Source organism: Hippocampus bargibanti, linkage group LG19, assembly GCF_051943395.1.
Source record: "Hippocampus bargibanti isolate YZ-2025 linkage group LG19, ASM5194339v1, whole genome shotgun sequence".
In the NCBI taxonomy this organism is placed as follows: Eukaryota; Metazoa; Chordata; class Actinopteri; order Syngnathiformes; family Syngnathidae; genus Hippocampus; species Hippocampus bargibanti.
Window position 1 is genome coordinate 3,644,969 of NC_142752.1, and position 15,435 is coordinate 3,660,403.

A 15,435-nucleotide genomic window follows, 5' to 3' on the forward strand; every position below is an offset into this window, starting at 1 on the left:
CTTACTATACATGGTCGTTTTTTGCGCAAAAAAAGCCTGGTCGTTTTTTGCGCTAAAAAAGCCTTACTATACATGGTCGTTTTTTTGCGCTAAAAAGCCTTACTATACATGGTCGTTTTTTACGCTAAAAAAGCCTTACTATACATGGTCGTTTTTTTGCGCTAAAAAGCCTTACTATACATGGTGATTTTTTTTCTGCCTAAAACGCCTTACTATACATGGTCGTTTTTTGCGTTAAAAAAAGCCTTACTATACATGGTCGTTTTTTGCACTAAAAAAGCCTTACTATACATGGTCGTTTTTTACGCTAAAAAAGCCTTACTATACATGGTCGTTTTTTTGCGCTAAAAAGCCTTACTATACATGGTGATTTTTTTCTGCCTAAAACGCCTTACTATACATGGTAGTTTTTTGCGCTAAAAAAGCCTTACTATACATGGTTGTTTTTTGTGCTAAAAAGCCTTACTATACATGGTTGTTTTTTGCGCTGAAAAGCCTTACTATACATGGTGATTTTTTTTCTGCCTAAAACGCCTTACTATACATGGTCGTTTTTTGCGCTAAAAACGCCTTACTATACATGGTCGTTTTTTGCGCTAAAAAAGCCTTACTATACATGGTGATTTTTTTTCTGCCTAAAACGCCTTACTATACATGGTCGTTTTTTGCGCTAAAAAAGCCTTACTATACATGGTCGTTTTTTGCGCTGAAAAGCCTTACTATACATGGTGATTTTTTTTTCTGCCTAAATCGCCTTACTATACATGGTCGTTTTTTGCGCTAAAAACGCCTTACTATACATGGTCGTTTTTTGCGCAAAAAAAGCCTTACTATACATGGTCGTTTTTTGCGCTAAAAAAGCCTTACTATACATGGTCTTTTTTTGCGCTAAAAAAAGCCTTACTATACATGGTCGTTTTTTGCGCTAAAAAAGCCTTACTATACATGGTCGTTTTTTTGCGCTAAAAAGCCTTACTATACATGGTGATTTTTTTTCTGCCTAAAACGCCTTACTATACATGGTCGTTTTTTGCGTTAAAAAAAGCCTTACTATACATGGTCGTTTTTTGCACTAAAAAAGCCTTACTATACATAATCGTTTTTTTTTTTTCGCAAAAAAAGCCTTACTATACATGGTAGTTTTTTGCGCTAAAAAGCCTTACTATACATGGTTGTTTTTTGCGCTAAAAAGCCTTACTATACATGGTTGTTTTTTGCGCTAAAAAGCCTTACTATACATGGTTGTTTTTTGCGCTAAAAAAGCCCTACTATACATGGTCGTTTTTTGCGCTAAAAAAGCCTTACTATACATGGTCGTTTTTTGCGCTAAAAAAGCCTTACTATACATGGTAGTTTTTTGCGCTAAAAAAGCCTTACTATACATGGTCGTTTTTTGCGCTAAAAAGCCTTACTATACATGGTGATTTTTTTCTGCCTAAAACGCCTTACTATACATGGTCGTTTTTTTGCGCTAAAAACGCCTTACTATACATGGTGATTTTTTTCCTGCCTAAAACACCTTACTATACATGGTCGTTTTTTGCGCTAAAAACGCCTTACTATACATGGTCGTTTTTTGCGCTAAAAAAGCCTTACTATACATGGTCGTTTTTTTGCGCTAAAAAAGCCTTACTATACATGGTGATTTTTTTCCTGCCTAAAACGCCTTACTATACATGGTCGTTTTTTGTGCTAAAAAGCCTTACTATACATGGTTGTTTTTTGCGCTGAAAAGCCTTACTATACATGGTGATTTTTTTTTCTGCCTAAAACGCCTTACTATACATGGTCGTTTTTTGCGCTAAAAACGCCTTACTATACATGGTCGTTTTTTGCGCTAAAAAAGCCTTACTATACATGGTGATTTTTTTTCTGCCTAAAACGCCTTACTATACATGGTCGTTTTTTGCGCTAAAAAAGCCTTACTATACATGGTCGTTTTTTGCGCTGAAAAGCCTTACTATACATGGTGATTTTTTTTTCTGCCTAAAACGCCTTACTATACATGGTCGTTTTTTGCGCTAAAAACGCCTTACTATACATGGTCGTTTTTTTGCGCTAAAAAGCCTTACTATACATGGTCGTTTTTTACGCTAAAAAAGCCTTACTATACATGGTCGTTTTTTTTGCGCTAAAAAGCCTTACTATCGCAAAAAAAGCCTTACTATACATGGTAGTTTTTTGCGCTAAAAAGCCTTACTATCGCAAAAAAAGCCTTACTATACATGGTTGTTTTTTGCGCTAAAAAGCCTTACTATACATGGTTGTTTTTTGCGCTAAAAAGCCTTACTATACATGGTTGTTTTTTGCGCTAAAAAAGCCCTACTATACATGGTCGTTTTTTGCGCTAAAAAAGCCTTACTATACATGGTCGTTTTTTGCGCTAAAAAAGCCTTACTATACATGGTAGTTTTTTGCGCTAAAAAAGCCTTACTATACATGGTCGTTTTTTGCGCTAAAAAGCCTTACTATACATGGTCGTTTTTTGCGCAAAAAAAGCCTTACTATACATGGTCGTTTTTTGCGCTAAAACGCCTTACTATACATGGTCGTTTTTTGCGCTAAAAAAGCCTTACTATACATGGTTGTTTTTTCTGCTAAAAAAGCATTACTATACATGGTAGTTTTTTTCGCTAAAAAAGCCTTACTATACATGGTCGTTTTTTGCGCTAAAAAAGCCTTACTATACATGGTCGTTTTTTGCGCTAAAAAGCCTTACTATACATGGTGATTTTTTTTCTGCCTAAAACGCCTTACTATACATGGTCGTTTTTCGCTCTAAAAACGCCTTACTATACATGGTCGTTTTTTGCGCTAAAAAAGCCTTACTATACATGGTCGTTTTTTGCGCTAAAAAGCCTTACTATACATGGTCGTTTTTTGCGCTAAAAACGCCTTACTATACATGGACGTTTTTTGCGCTAAAAAAGCCTTACTATACATGGTTGTTCTTTCCGCTAAAAAAGCCTTACTATACATGGTAGTTTTTTGCGCTAAAAACGCCTTACTATACATGGTCGTTTTTTGCGCTAAAAAAGCCTTACTATACATGGTCGTTTTTCGCTCTAAAAAAGCCTTAGTATACATGGTCGTTTTTTGCGCTAAAAACACCTTACTATACATGGTCGTTTTTTGCGCTAAAAAAGCCTTACTATACATGGTCGTTTTTTGCGCTAAAAAGCCTTACTATACATGGTCGTTTTTTGCTCTAAAAACGCCTTACTATATATGGACGTTTTTTGCGCTAAAAAAGCCTTACTATACATGGTTGTTCTTTCCGCTAAAAAAGCCTTACTATACATGGTAGTTTTTTGCGCTAAAAACGCCTTACTATACATGGTCGTTTTTTGCGCTAAAAAAGCCTTACTATACATGGTCGTTTTTTGCGCTAAAAACGCCTTACTATACATGGACGTTTTTTGCGCTAAAAAAGCCTTACTATACATGGTCGTTTTTTGCGCTAAAAAAGCCTTACTATACATGGTCGTTTTTTGCGCTAAAAAGCCTTACTATACTTGGTCGTTTTTTGCGCTAAAAAAGCCTTACTATACATGGTTGTTTTTTCCGCTAAAAAAGCCTTACTATACATGGTAGTTTTTTGCGCTAAAAAAGCCTTACTATACATGGTCGTTTTTTGCGCTAAAAAAGCCTTACTATACATGGTTGTTCTTTCCGCTAAAAAAGCCTTACTATACATGGTAGTTTTTTGTGCTAAAAAAGCCTTACTATACATGGTCGTTTTTTGCGCTAAAAAGCCTTACTTTACTTGGTCGTTTTCTGCCTAAAACGCCTTACTATACATGGTCGTTTTTTGCGTTAAAAAAGCCTGACTATACATGGTCGTTTTTTGCACTAAAAAAGCCTGACTATACATAATCGTTTTTTTTTCGCTAAAAAAGCCTTACTATACATGGTCGTTTTTTGCGCTAAAAAGCCTTACTATACATGGTTGTTTTTTACGCTAAAAAGCCTTACTATACATGGTCGTTTTTTGCGCTAAAAAAGCCTTACGATACATGTTTGTTTTTTCCGCTAAAAAAGCCTTACTATACATGGTAGTTTTTTGCGCTAAAAAAAGCCTTACTATACATGGTCGTTTTTTGCGCTAAAAACGCCATACTATACATGGTCTTTTTTTGCGCTAAAAACGCCTTCCTATACATGGTCACTTTTTGCGCGAAAAAAGCCTTACTATCTATGGTCGTTTTTTTGGGATTAAAAACGGCGAAAAAAATGACCATGTATATAAATGTTTTTCCTATATACAAAAACACATGGGAAAAATAAGGTCAACAAAGTTCTTTTTTTTTTCTTTCTTACCTTAGACATGTTCGTGCTACTTCTTTTTTCGCCACATTTAATCCGCCTCTGCCACATCCGTTTCTTCTCTTGAGATAAAAACTAGGACAATAATAATTGCTACAAAAAAAAAGACGATCATAATTACACAACATTTAGAGTCCGTAAGAGCACAAACTTATGCTCGCAGGGATGACGTGAGGAGTTGCATTAGCATCGTCAGTTGAAGTTAATTAGATGTGCGCTAAACAATACAGGAAGGGGGGGGGGGGGGGGCAAGAATCTACCAAGGAGCCCTCATGGACGGCGCTAATCAGTGTTTATTTGCGTCCTTATTGCTCGCTCATGGGTCACAAATGTCTTGTTTGTCGTAAAAAGGCGGAGGGAAAAAAAACATTTCCCCGGTTGCGCACTTTAATTGGAGACATGACAAAACAAACGGTCCTCAACGTCTTGACGTGGAAGATCATTTAAGGGCTGCTTCTTAATTAAAATGCCGGCCGTGGACTCCTTCCTCCCCTTGACTTGATGTTTATCCTATTAGAGATGTACTGAGGACTGCAGAGCAGGCGGGGGAAAAAAAAGCTAATGGACATCAGGAGAAGCTAAAGACAAACAGTTGGTTGATTAATCTACTCCGGGGAGAGTCCGTTTCAATTTTGTGGGTCATACACGGCCCAACGTGTAACTAAAGTGGCGCTTTTGAAGTTTTTCAGAAGAATTCATTCCATTCCCATATAAGGTTTGCTGTCAAACTCAGTCTGTGCTATGTTAGCATGCTTTGCTAGGTCTGGCGTGACTGTATATTAGTTTGTTCGACAATTGTTGGCAAAAAGGGCTCATATCATGTTGAAATATTCACTTTTATATCTGATAACATGCGTGTATCCCGGTTAATATCCTTTTTTTTAAGTTGGGATTTGAAGATGACTTTTTTAAGCTAACAGGCTATGCTACATATGATGGACAATATCATAGTCTTGTTAAACTGAGTTCATGGGGGGGTTGTTTAATTGTTTTATTTTTATTTTTTTGGAATGAAAGTGCTTTATGTGGATCTTAACTCAACCGATAAAGCGTTGGTCAGACCTCTGCCAATGTTTTTTGCCTTCCACGAGGGGGCAGCGTATGCCTTTCAGCTTCAGCTGTTGTTACAGTGCTATATAAATCAATATGTATGTATTGTATTGTATTGTATTTTGTACAGCGGTCCCCATTTCAAGCTCAGATAACTCTAGAGCCACATAACTTAGGAATCAACTCTTTTTTTTCTGATGAAAGATTAGCGTCTAAGGTTTTTAACGCTGAATTGAATGTTTAGGTAGTCCTAAAAGTTAACATTCTGTACGTCCTGGAATTTGAGTGAAAATGACAAAAACCCTGGCACTGGAGTGGACACATTTTTGCACATCGTCTGGCAGTGAATGAGTTAAAAAAAAGGCTCCTGTTTGGCTTGCTTTATTATTTATTTTGTTATTTATTTATTTGGTTATATGTTTACCTATTTATCTATGTATTTATTTGTGTATATTTATTTATTTTTGTTATGTGTTTATTTACATATTTATTTATTTGTGTAATTATTTATTTCTTTATGTATTTATTAATTTAGTTACATATTCATTTTTTTTTATCAAAGTGTCCTTGAGTGTTTTGAAAGGCGCTTATAAATGAAATATATATATATATATATATATATATATATATATATATATATATATATATATATATATATATATTATATATATATATATATATATATATATATATATATATATATATATATATATATATATATATATATATATATATATATATATATATATATATATATATATATATATATACATATATTAGCTATTTGCTATCTATTTGCTATTTAGTTCCCTGGCCGGCTATCTAGCTGCCTGGCTAGCTATTAGCTATCTATTAGCTAGTCAGCTAGCTTTTTATCTATTTGCGTTACTTCCGGGTTGAGTTTTATTTGGTTACTAACCAAATAAAAGTACTAGCGAGATTCGGATTGTGCAATTACACTTGCCAGGTAGGACGCCATTGGACGCCTCTGGGGTCCACACGGACTTCCCTCCCGCCCCCAACAACCCCCGGTGACCCCTCCAGCCTCCTCATCCTCCCAACTCAGCGGCTCCATTTGGCAAACAGAAGCAGCTGAAGGACTGCTAAACTGTACTTGAGCGGTCCTCCAATGAAATCACTCATTTACCTGAAGTGATTTTATCCCTCTCCAGAGGTAATCACACAACGTCGGACTCAAAGTGAGGCATTATTCAACGCCCCGGTGGGACGTGCGGCAATTAAAAGTTGCAAACCTTGTCCGTGTTCTTGGCTTTGTGACTGAAATCGTCTTCATAAGGCGGCCAAACCGGGGTTGCTTCCGGTTCTGGGGAGGAAAAATTAGAAATAATAGTGATAATAATCATACATTTCATTTACAAGCGCCTTTCAAAAGTTTTTCTGTGAGTGAGCAGCGGCAACCACATGCGCCAGCGTTCACTCAACCGGGAATAACTAAAATAGATAGCAAGCTAGCTAGCTAGCAAATAGATAGCTAATAGCTAGTGAATAGATTGCCAATAGCTATTGATTAGCGGTAGATAATGCTAAAATGTGCATACTTACATTGTGTTAGCTAGCTAGCTAGATAAATAATATCTAGCTAGCTAGTTATTCATCTAATCAATAGCAAATAGATAGCTAGCTAGGTAGCCAGCAACGGTGACCCTGTTCAATCGGGAATAACTCAAATAGATCAAGTTAGCTAGCTAGCTAATAGATAACTAATAGCTAACTAGCTAGCTAGTTATACAGCTAATATATAGCAAATAGATAGCTAGCTAGGTAGCCAGCAACGGTGACCCTGTTCAATTGGGAATAACTCAAATAGATCAAGTTAGCTAGCTAGCTAATAGATAACTAATAGCTAACTAGCTAGCTAGTTATACAGCTAATATATAGCAAATAGATAGCTAGCTAGGTAGCCAGCAACGGTGACCCTGTTCAACCGGGAATAACTCAAATAGATCAATTTAGCTAGCTAGCTAATAAAAAAACTAATAGCTAGCTAGCTAGTTAGACAGCTAATAGATAGCAAATAGATAGGAAATAGATAGCTAGCTCGGTAGCCAGCAACGGTGACCCCCGTTCAATCGGGAATAACTCAAATAGATCAAGTTAGCTAGCTAGCTAATAGATAACTAATAGCTAACTAGCTAGCTAGTTATACAGCTAATATATAGCAAATAGATAGCTAGCTAGGTAGCCAGCATCGGTGACCTTGTTCAACCGGGAATAACTCAAATAGATCAAGTTAGCTAGCTAGCTAATTAAAAAAAAACTAATAGCTAGCTAGCTAGTTAGACCGCTAATAGATAGGAAATAGATAGCTAGCTCGGTAGCCAGCAACGGTGACCCCCGTTCAATCGGGAATAACTCAAATAGATCAAGTTAGCTAGCTAGCTAATAGATAACTAATAGCTAGCTAGCGCGATGGTATGAAATCAGCATTTAGTGTCAATATTTCTTGATTTATTTATCTAGCTGTCTAGCTAGCTATCTCACTCGCTATCTATTTGCTATCTTGCTCCCTGGCCGGCTATCTAATTTTTTGGGGGGTTTTGGGGCCTGCACTCACAGTGGTCGGTCCGAGAATTTAAGAGGGGGGAATTATGCGAAATGATAAAACAGGAATGAGGAGGGAGGAAAAGGGCGTTAGTGAAATACAGAGAGAGAGAGAGAGCACGATCCCGTCGGACCAAGCATTCCGGGGGCCTTATTCCGCATCCCCCTCCACCACCAGTCCGCTCTAATCCCTCCCTCTTGAACCTTAGTCCAGCGCAATCTGCATGCCAACAGATTAACACGAAACAGAGAGAATTCTACCCGACAGTGATCTCACATAAAATACATCGCCGGGTTGATAAAAAAAAAAAATCCTGATTAAATCCACAGATATGAAGCCTGAGACCCCACCCCGTTCTCCTAAACCCCCCCCCCCCTCTTTAGAGTGCATTATTAGCATTACCGCTACGTGTTTTACTTATATATTTATTTGATTTTCAAAAGAGATAATACTGTCGGTTAGCTTGAGTGTCGCAAAATCTGCCTTGGGTGGTTTAGGGAGGGATGAGATCGCATCCGCGGCTAGAGGGAGAATGAGGAGTAATCCATATTATATGACGCGCAAAAACAAAAAAAACTGGGGAATTATTTAAGAAGCCCTTTGTTGCATTCTTTTTGGAAGGGATGAGCGAGGTTTATTCTGCTCCAGATTATGCGATTTCAATTAAGAGGCTAAAAATGGACGAGGGGAGGATTGCCATGTCGGTTTTTAAAAGGATATGAGAGATAAGTGCAGGGTAGACGACAGTGGGCTCGGTCCAATTATATGGGAAGGCGCTACCACTACAGGTAACGTGCGATTTACGACCGGCTCGATTTACGACCACGACCTCCAGACTTTATTTTTTAAATTTTAATTCTAAGCCTGGTATCGCAAAGCGCTAGCAGGCCGGCAACGCGTACGACAATTTTGGCCAGCCAGCCAGCATGTCACTCTCGCACAGCAATCGACCGTGTGATAGCACCAGAGGGTGGAGTTTACGAGTCATTTAGCCTCAGAGTCTCTATTCAACATTTTGAATGGATTTCGATTTACGACTATTTTGACATCGTTGTTAGCTGATTGGTTCGGAGCCGCCACCAAAACGGACAAAATCAGACTTCAACGGACAGTTAAGATGGCGGGAAAAAACTATTATTGGCACCGCCCTACCCACTCTTGCGGACTTGCACATTGCAAGAATCAAGACAAGACCCTCCGCACCCTGTCCATCACCTTTTCCAGTTAACTCAAGCAGTCATGCGCCTTTTCAAGTTAGCTAGCTAGCTAATAGATAACTAATAGCTAACTAGATAGCTAGTTAGACAGCTAATAGATAGCAAATCGATAGCAAGCTTGGTAGCCAGCAACAGTGACCCCGTTCGACCGGCAATAACTCAAATAGATCAAGTTAGCTAGCTACCTAGCTAATAGATAACTAATAGCTAGCTAGTTAGACAGCTAATAGACAGAAAATAGAATAGCTAGCTAGGTAGCCAGCAACGTTGACCCCGTTCAACTGGGAATAACTCACACAGATAAATCAAGTTAGCTAGCTACCGGTTGAGTGAACGCTGGCGCATGTGGTTGCCGCCGCTCACCCACAGAAAAACTGATCCTCTGACTGTAAAGTGACCTTCAGAGTTTTGCAAGGCGCTTAGAAATCAAATGTATTATTATTATTATTATTATTATAAATGCTAACAAGTTAGCAAAATTCCATTGCCATGCTAAATCATCAACAACAACAACAACAAAAACATTTCTTGAGCACACAATCAGATAAGAACCGCCCTCAATTTGCTCCTCAAACTATAAACTTTCCAAACTCTTTCCACCACCTCCTTCCCCGACCTCTTCGTTATTGTATTTTCCTCCACTTGGTAGTGAGTCGCGGAAAGCTCGCAGTGTTCCCGCGGCGACAGACCGCGGCCCCTCTCTGCCGTGCTCAAGGGCCCTTGAGGCGGCCATTATCTGGACGCCCGCCTCGCCGAGGCATATGGGTAATTACTGAGCTAATAGAGTGATGGAGGGAGAGGCAGAGGCAGGAGCCTCGGCCAATTAGATGATGCATTAGCGCTCTGTCTTTTGTAAGCGCCTAATGTGCGCGCAGAGGACGGACGGACGGGGTTGGGGAGAGAAAACGTGTCATTTCTGAAGGGGTCGGGATCCTTGAGCAAATGCAAACAGTCGCTCTCGCCGGCTAGCTTGCGCATGCACGAGTCAGATACGGAAAACATGCAGGAACTGCGAAGCACATTCGCGGCAATTACAGGCCGAAATGTAGCAGATCACAGATGCAAACACATAGCGATTATGGAGCTTTGTTTTGCTCTTTCTGGAAAATGTCTGAGTTGTGTAAAGTCATAATTATGACACACACACACACACACACATTCGTGATTCAATGGTTTTGTGAGGCCCGGATAACTCCAGATAAGGAGTGAGGACCGACCAAAAGGTCCTCATTTGTCAAAAATTTCCTCACTACGTATGGTATGAAATGTTAGTGGTCCTCACAAGACTAGTCATACAAACACACACTCACATGCACACATACACACATATTCCGGTTTCACTCATTTTGTGAGGTCCGGATAAATCCACCATTGCTGATAAGTTTAGAGAAGAACTAGTGTAACATTTGAACACTAAATGTCACCCCATTTCCCACTTCAACTTCTTTAGAAACAAAGAAAAAAAATGGACTTTAAAATAACAGCAGGAGTGAGGTTTCTGAATGGGAACATTCAAAGTCCTCACCCTTGTAGTCAATTTGGTTAAAATATAGTTTTACTTTTTGTGGTATGAACTTTTCCCTCTCATTAAACACGCACAGACACACATCAACACACACAGTGAGTAAAAAGTGTGTGTATCCAAGTGAAATGAAAATACACACCAAAAAAATCATTTTGGGTGAATTTGTGAGGACCTCTTTGAATCTTTAACAGATGCATATATAGACCCTCTAGAAGCCTTTACAATGAAAAACTTGTGAGGACCGACCAAAAGGTCGTCACTTGTCAAAAATGTCCTCACTACGTATGGTATAAAATGTTAGTGGTCCCCACAAGACTAGTTATACAAACACACACACACACAGTCACATGTAACCAGCCCCAAATGCAGATGAGTCCAATAAATGAAGGAGACCCTTCCCAGTCCATTGAGGTCCGCGATGAGAATCCACTCCATCAATTATACTAAAGAGGCTCGCCTAATGACGACCACAGCTGTAATCACACTCAGCTGAAGCATTTTACACCCCTCCCTTATCCTCCCCTTTTGTTTTTCATCTATTATCATTCATCCCACGGAAGGAGGGGAAAAAAAAAAAAGAATCTCAAGCATTTTTTTTGTTTGTCGTTGTTGGTGAACGGGCGCGTTATTCAAAACAATGTCGGTCCTTTTTCAACTGCTTCAAGAAATGTTAACATTTTTTTTTAAATCAAAGATGCAATTAAACATTTTGAAGATGTTTGTTTTTTTGCCTCTAATTCTTAATCTGCCCTATCTTTTTTTTTCTACAGCACATAATATTCCTTAAAATTGTCATCTGAAATCTGCCCGGAAAATGTTACATTGTCATGGATAAAAAAAATTAAAAATCTAATTGAGATTTTGCACCGTCACTGAGGGAAGTCGTAAACTCAAAAGTAGCCCGAAAAAATAAATGAATAAAGAAATAAATAAATACATAATAAATAATAAAGACAAATAATACATAAAGAAATATATTTGGTATCTATTAGCTATCTGGCTAGCTATATATTTGTTATCTATTAGCTAGCTGGCTAGCAAACTTTCTATCTATTTGAATTATTCCGGGTTGAGTGAACGCTGGCGCATGTGGCTGCCGCTGCTCACCCACAGAAAAACCTATCCTGTGACCGTAAAGTGACTTTGAGAGTTTTTAAAGGCGCTTGTAAATAAAATGTATTATTATTATTATTATTATTATTATTATTATTATTATTATTATTATATAGCTATCTAGCTGGCTGGCTAGCTATCTAGCTACTAGCTATCTATTGGCTAGCAAGCTAGCTTTCTATCCATTTGAGTTACTTCTGGGTTGAGTGAACGCTGGCGCGTGTGGCTGCCGCTGCTCACCCACAGAAAAACTTGTCCTGTGACTGTAAAGTGACCTTGAGAGTTTTGAAAGGTGCTTAGAAATCAAATGTATTTTATTATTATTAATATTATTATATAAATAATAAATACAAAAGAATGATGAATAAATAAATAAATAAATAGAAATAAAGAAATAAATTATAAATAAATAAATAAAAATAATACATAATAAATAATAATAAAAAATAAATAAATGTGTAGACATTATTTAATTTGTTTTTCTATTTTAGTTATGATACCAAAACTAAAAAAGGTTTGAACCACTTTTGTTTCATCCTCACTATTTGGATTTTTTTTTAACTGTCGGGATTTAAAAATAATAATAATAAAGAAATACAGTAAAGTCTCGTTATATCGATATTCAAGGGAGTCCGAAAAAATATCGATATAACCGGGACTATCGATATATCCGACCCTGTTTGCATGTAATTTTCTCCGTGCGTGCATAGAAATAGTATCGATATAACCGGGACTATCGATATATCCGATATCGATATAACGAGACTTTACTGTATATAATAAAGAAAAAAAATATAGATAAACAAATAAATAAATACATAAATAAATGAGTAGAAATGCTTTCAGTCACAAATTGTATTTATTGTCCCCAAACACGGACATGGTCCTAAGGTCTGAACCACTTTTGTTTCATTCTCCCAAAATGCAATGTTTTTAACTGTCAAGGTTTTTGACCTTGCTTTGAAAGAGTGATAATGAGTGAATTTGGAGGGTAGCTGACTTTTTCCCCCCCCCTTTCTTTTTTTGAATTTCAGCGTTCGGCTTAAAAGGAAGAAAAAAATACTATTATTTTTTTCGCCCCCAAATGGATTGATCTTGCAGTTCAAAGACATTCCCAAGCAGGATCACCTTGAGGAGGTTGGCTTGAGGCAAAAAATGAAAAGCCACTAAATCTGTTTTTTTTTTTTTTTTTAAAGACTGGTTGAAAGGCCTAACCGACCGCTGAGCACGACCGCCGTCGCCCAGCAAGACTCCTGCGCACATTTTGAAGTATCGCCATTGAAGATGCTTGTGGAGTTTGGGCTAAACGTAGGTAATAAAACTGCCCCAGGGGTGGGGGCCGGGGGGACTCATTTGAGATTAGTTTCCTCCCCGAGGGCAAATGTCATCATTTCGGTCATTAGGAAGGTGAACGGACCGGCCAAGCGGAAGCAAACGAGTGAGACTGTGCGATAGGAAGATTTACATACTTAGGCTTACGCTTGCAATACTGAGTAAATACTGCTTGGCAAACGAGAGGCTTTTTTTTTGGGGGGGGGGGGGGTGTTTGTTGTTGTTTTTTGTTTTAACTACAAACTGCATAGTTAGCAAAAATATTCACGAGGTGTGTGGCTTTTTTTGGGGGGTATGGTTGTTTTTTTAAATACAAACTGTATGTATAGTGAGAAAAATGTCTATAAAATGTAGGCTTTTTGTGGGAGTATTTTTTTTTAATACAAACTTTATAGTTCGCAAAAATATTCACAAAATGTAGTTTTTTTTTTAATTGGTGGGGCTTGTATGGTTGATGTTTTTTTTTTAAATACAAACTATAGTTAGCAAAAATATTCACAAAACAGTTTTTTTATTGGGGGGCTTATATGGTTGTTTTTTTTTAAATACAAATTGCATAGTTAGCAAACATACTCACAAAACAGTTGTTTTTTATTAGGGGGCTTATATGGTTGTTTTTTTTAAATACAAACTGTATAGTCAGAAAAAATATGTATAAAATGTAGGCTTTTTGCGGGGGTATTTTTTTGAATCCAAACTTTATAGTTCGCAAAAATATTCACAAAATGTCGTTTTTTTTATTGGTGGGGCTCATATGATGTTTAAAAAAAAATACAAACTGTATAGTGAGAAAAATATGTATAAAATGTAGGCTTTTTGCGGGAGTATTTTTTTTTAAATACAAACTTTATAGTTCGCAAAAATATTCACAAAATGTAGTTTTTTTTAATTGGTGGGGCTTGTATGGTTGATGTTTTTTTTTTTTTAATACAAACTATAGTTAGCAAAAATATTCACAAAACAGTTTTTTTATTGGGGGGCTTATATGGTTGTTTTTTTTAAAATACAAACTGTATAGTGAGAAAAATATGTATAAAATGTAGGCTTTTTGCGGGAGTATTTTTTTTTTAATACAAACTTTATAGTTCGCAAAAATATTCACAAAATGTCGTTTTTTTTATTGGTGGGGCTCATATGATGTTTAAAAAAAAATACAAACTGTATAGTGAGAAAAATATGTATAAAATGTAGGCTTTTTGCGGGAGTATTTTTTTTTTTTAATACAAACTTTATAGTTCGCAAAAATATTCACAAAATGTAGTTTTTTTTAATTGGTGGGGCTTGTATGGTTGATGTTTTTTTTTTTAATACAAACTATAGTTAGCAAAAATATTCACAAAACAGTTTTTTTATTGGGGGGCTTATATGGTTGTTTTTTTTAAATACAAACTGTATAGTGAGAAAAATGTCTATAAAATGTAGGCTTTTTTGCGGGGGTATTTTTTTGAATACAGACTTTATAGTTCGCAGAAATATTCACAAAATGTAGTTTTTTTTATTGGTGGGGCTCATATGATGTTTAAAAAAAAATACAAACTGTATAGTGAGAAAAAATATTTATAAAATGTAGGCTTTTTGCGGGGGTATTTTTTTGAATCCAAACTTTATAGTTCGCAAAAATATTCACAAAATGTCGTTTTTTTTAATTGGTGGGGCTTGTATGATGTTTTTTTTAAATACAAACTGTATAGTGAGAAAAAATATTTATAAAATGTAGGCTTTTTCGGGAGTATTTTTTTTTTTAATACAAACTTTATAGTTCGCAAAAATATTCACAAAATATAGTTTTTTTTAATTGGTGGGGCTTGTATGGTTGATGTTTTTTTTTTAATACAAACTATAGTTAGCAAAAATATTCACAAAACAGTTTTTTTATTGGAGGGCTTATATGGTTGTTTTTTTTTAAATACAAACTGTATAGTGAGAAAAATGTCTATAAAATGTAGGCTTTTTGCGGGGGTATTTTTTTGAATACAGACTTTATAGTTCGCAGAAATATTCACAAAATGTAGTTTTTTTTATTGGTGGGGCTCATATGATGTTTAAAAAAAAATACAAACTGTATAGTGAGAAAAAATATTTATAAAATGTAGGCTTTTTGCGGGGGTATTTTTTTGAATCCAAACTTTATAGTTCGCAAAAATATTCACAAAATGTCGTTTTTTTTAATTGGTGGGGCTTGTATGATGTTTTTTTTAAATACAAACTGTATAGTGAGAAAAAATATTTATAAAATGTAGGCTTTTTCGGGAGTATTTTTTTTTTTAATACAAACTTTATAGTTCGCAAAAATATTCACAAAATATAGT

At 36.4% G+C, this 15,435-nt stretch overlaps 2 long non-coding RNA genes across 2 annotated transcripts in view; one reads left to right on the forward strand and one right to left on the reverse strand.

Moving 5' to 3' along the window:
* Window positions 1-13,291, forward strand: part of LOC148883606 (uncharacterized) — a 101,581-nt gene extending 88,290 nt beyond the window's left edge. Inside the window, exon 5 of the long non-coding RNA XR_016118426.1 lies at window positions 12,991-13,291. This is a non-coding gene — a long non-coding RNA (uncharacterized LOC148883606). The remainder of the gene's footprint in view (window positions 1-12,990) is intronic.
* The window catches only part of LOC148883608 (uncharacterized), a 50,346-nt gene that overhangs the window by 18,399 nt on the left and 16,512 nt on the right, over window positions 1-15,435 (reverse strand). The window contains exon 4 of the long non-coding RNA XR_016118428.1: window positions 6,630-6,700. This is a non-coding gene — a long non-coding RNA (uncharacterized LOC148883608). The remainder of the gene's footprint in view (window positions 1-6,629; window positions 6,701-15,435) is intronic.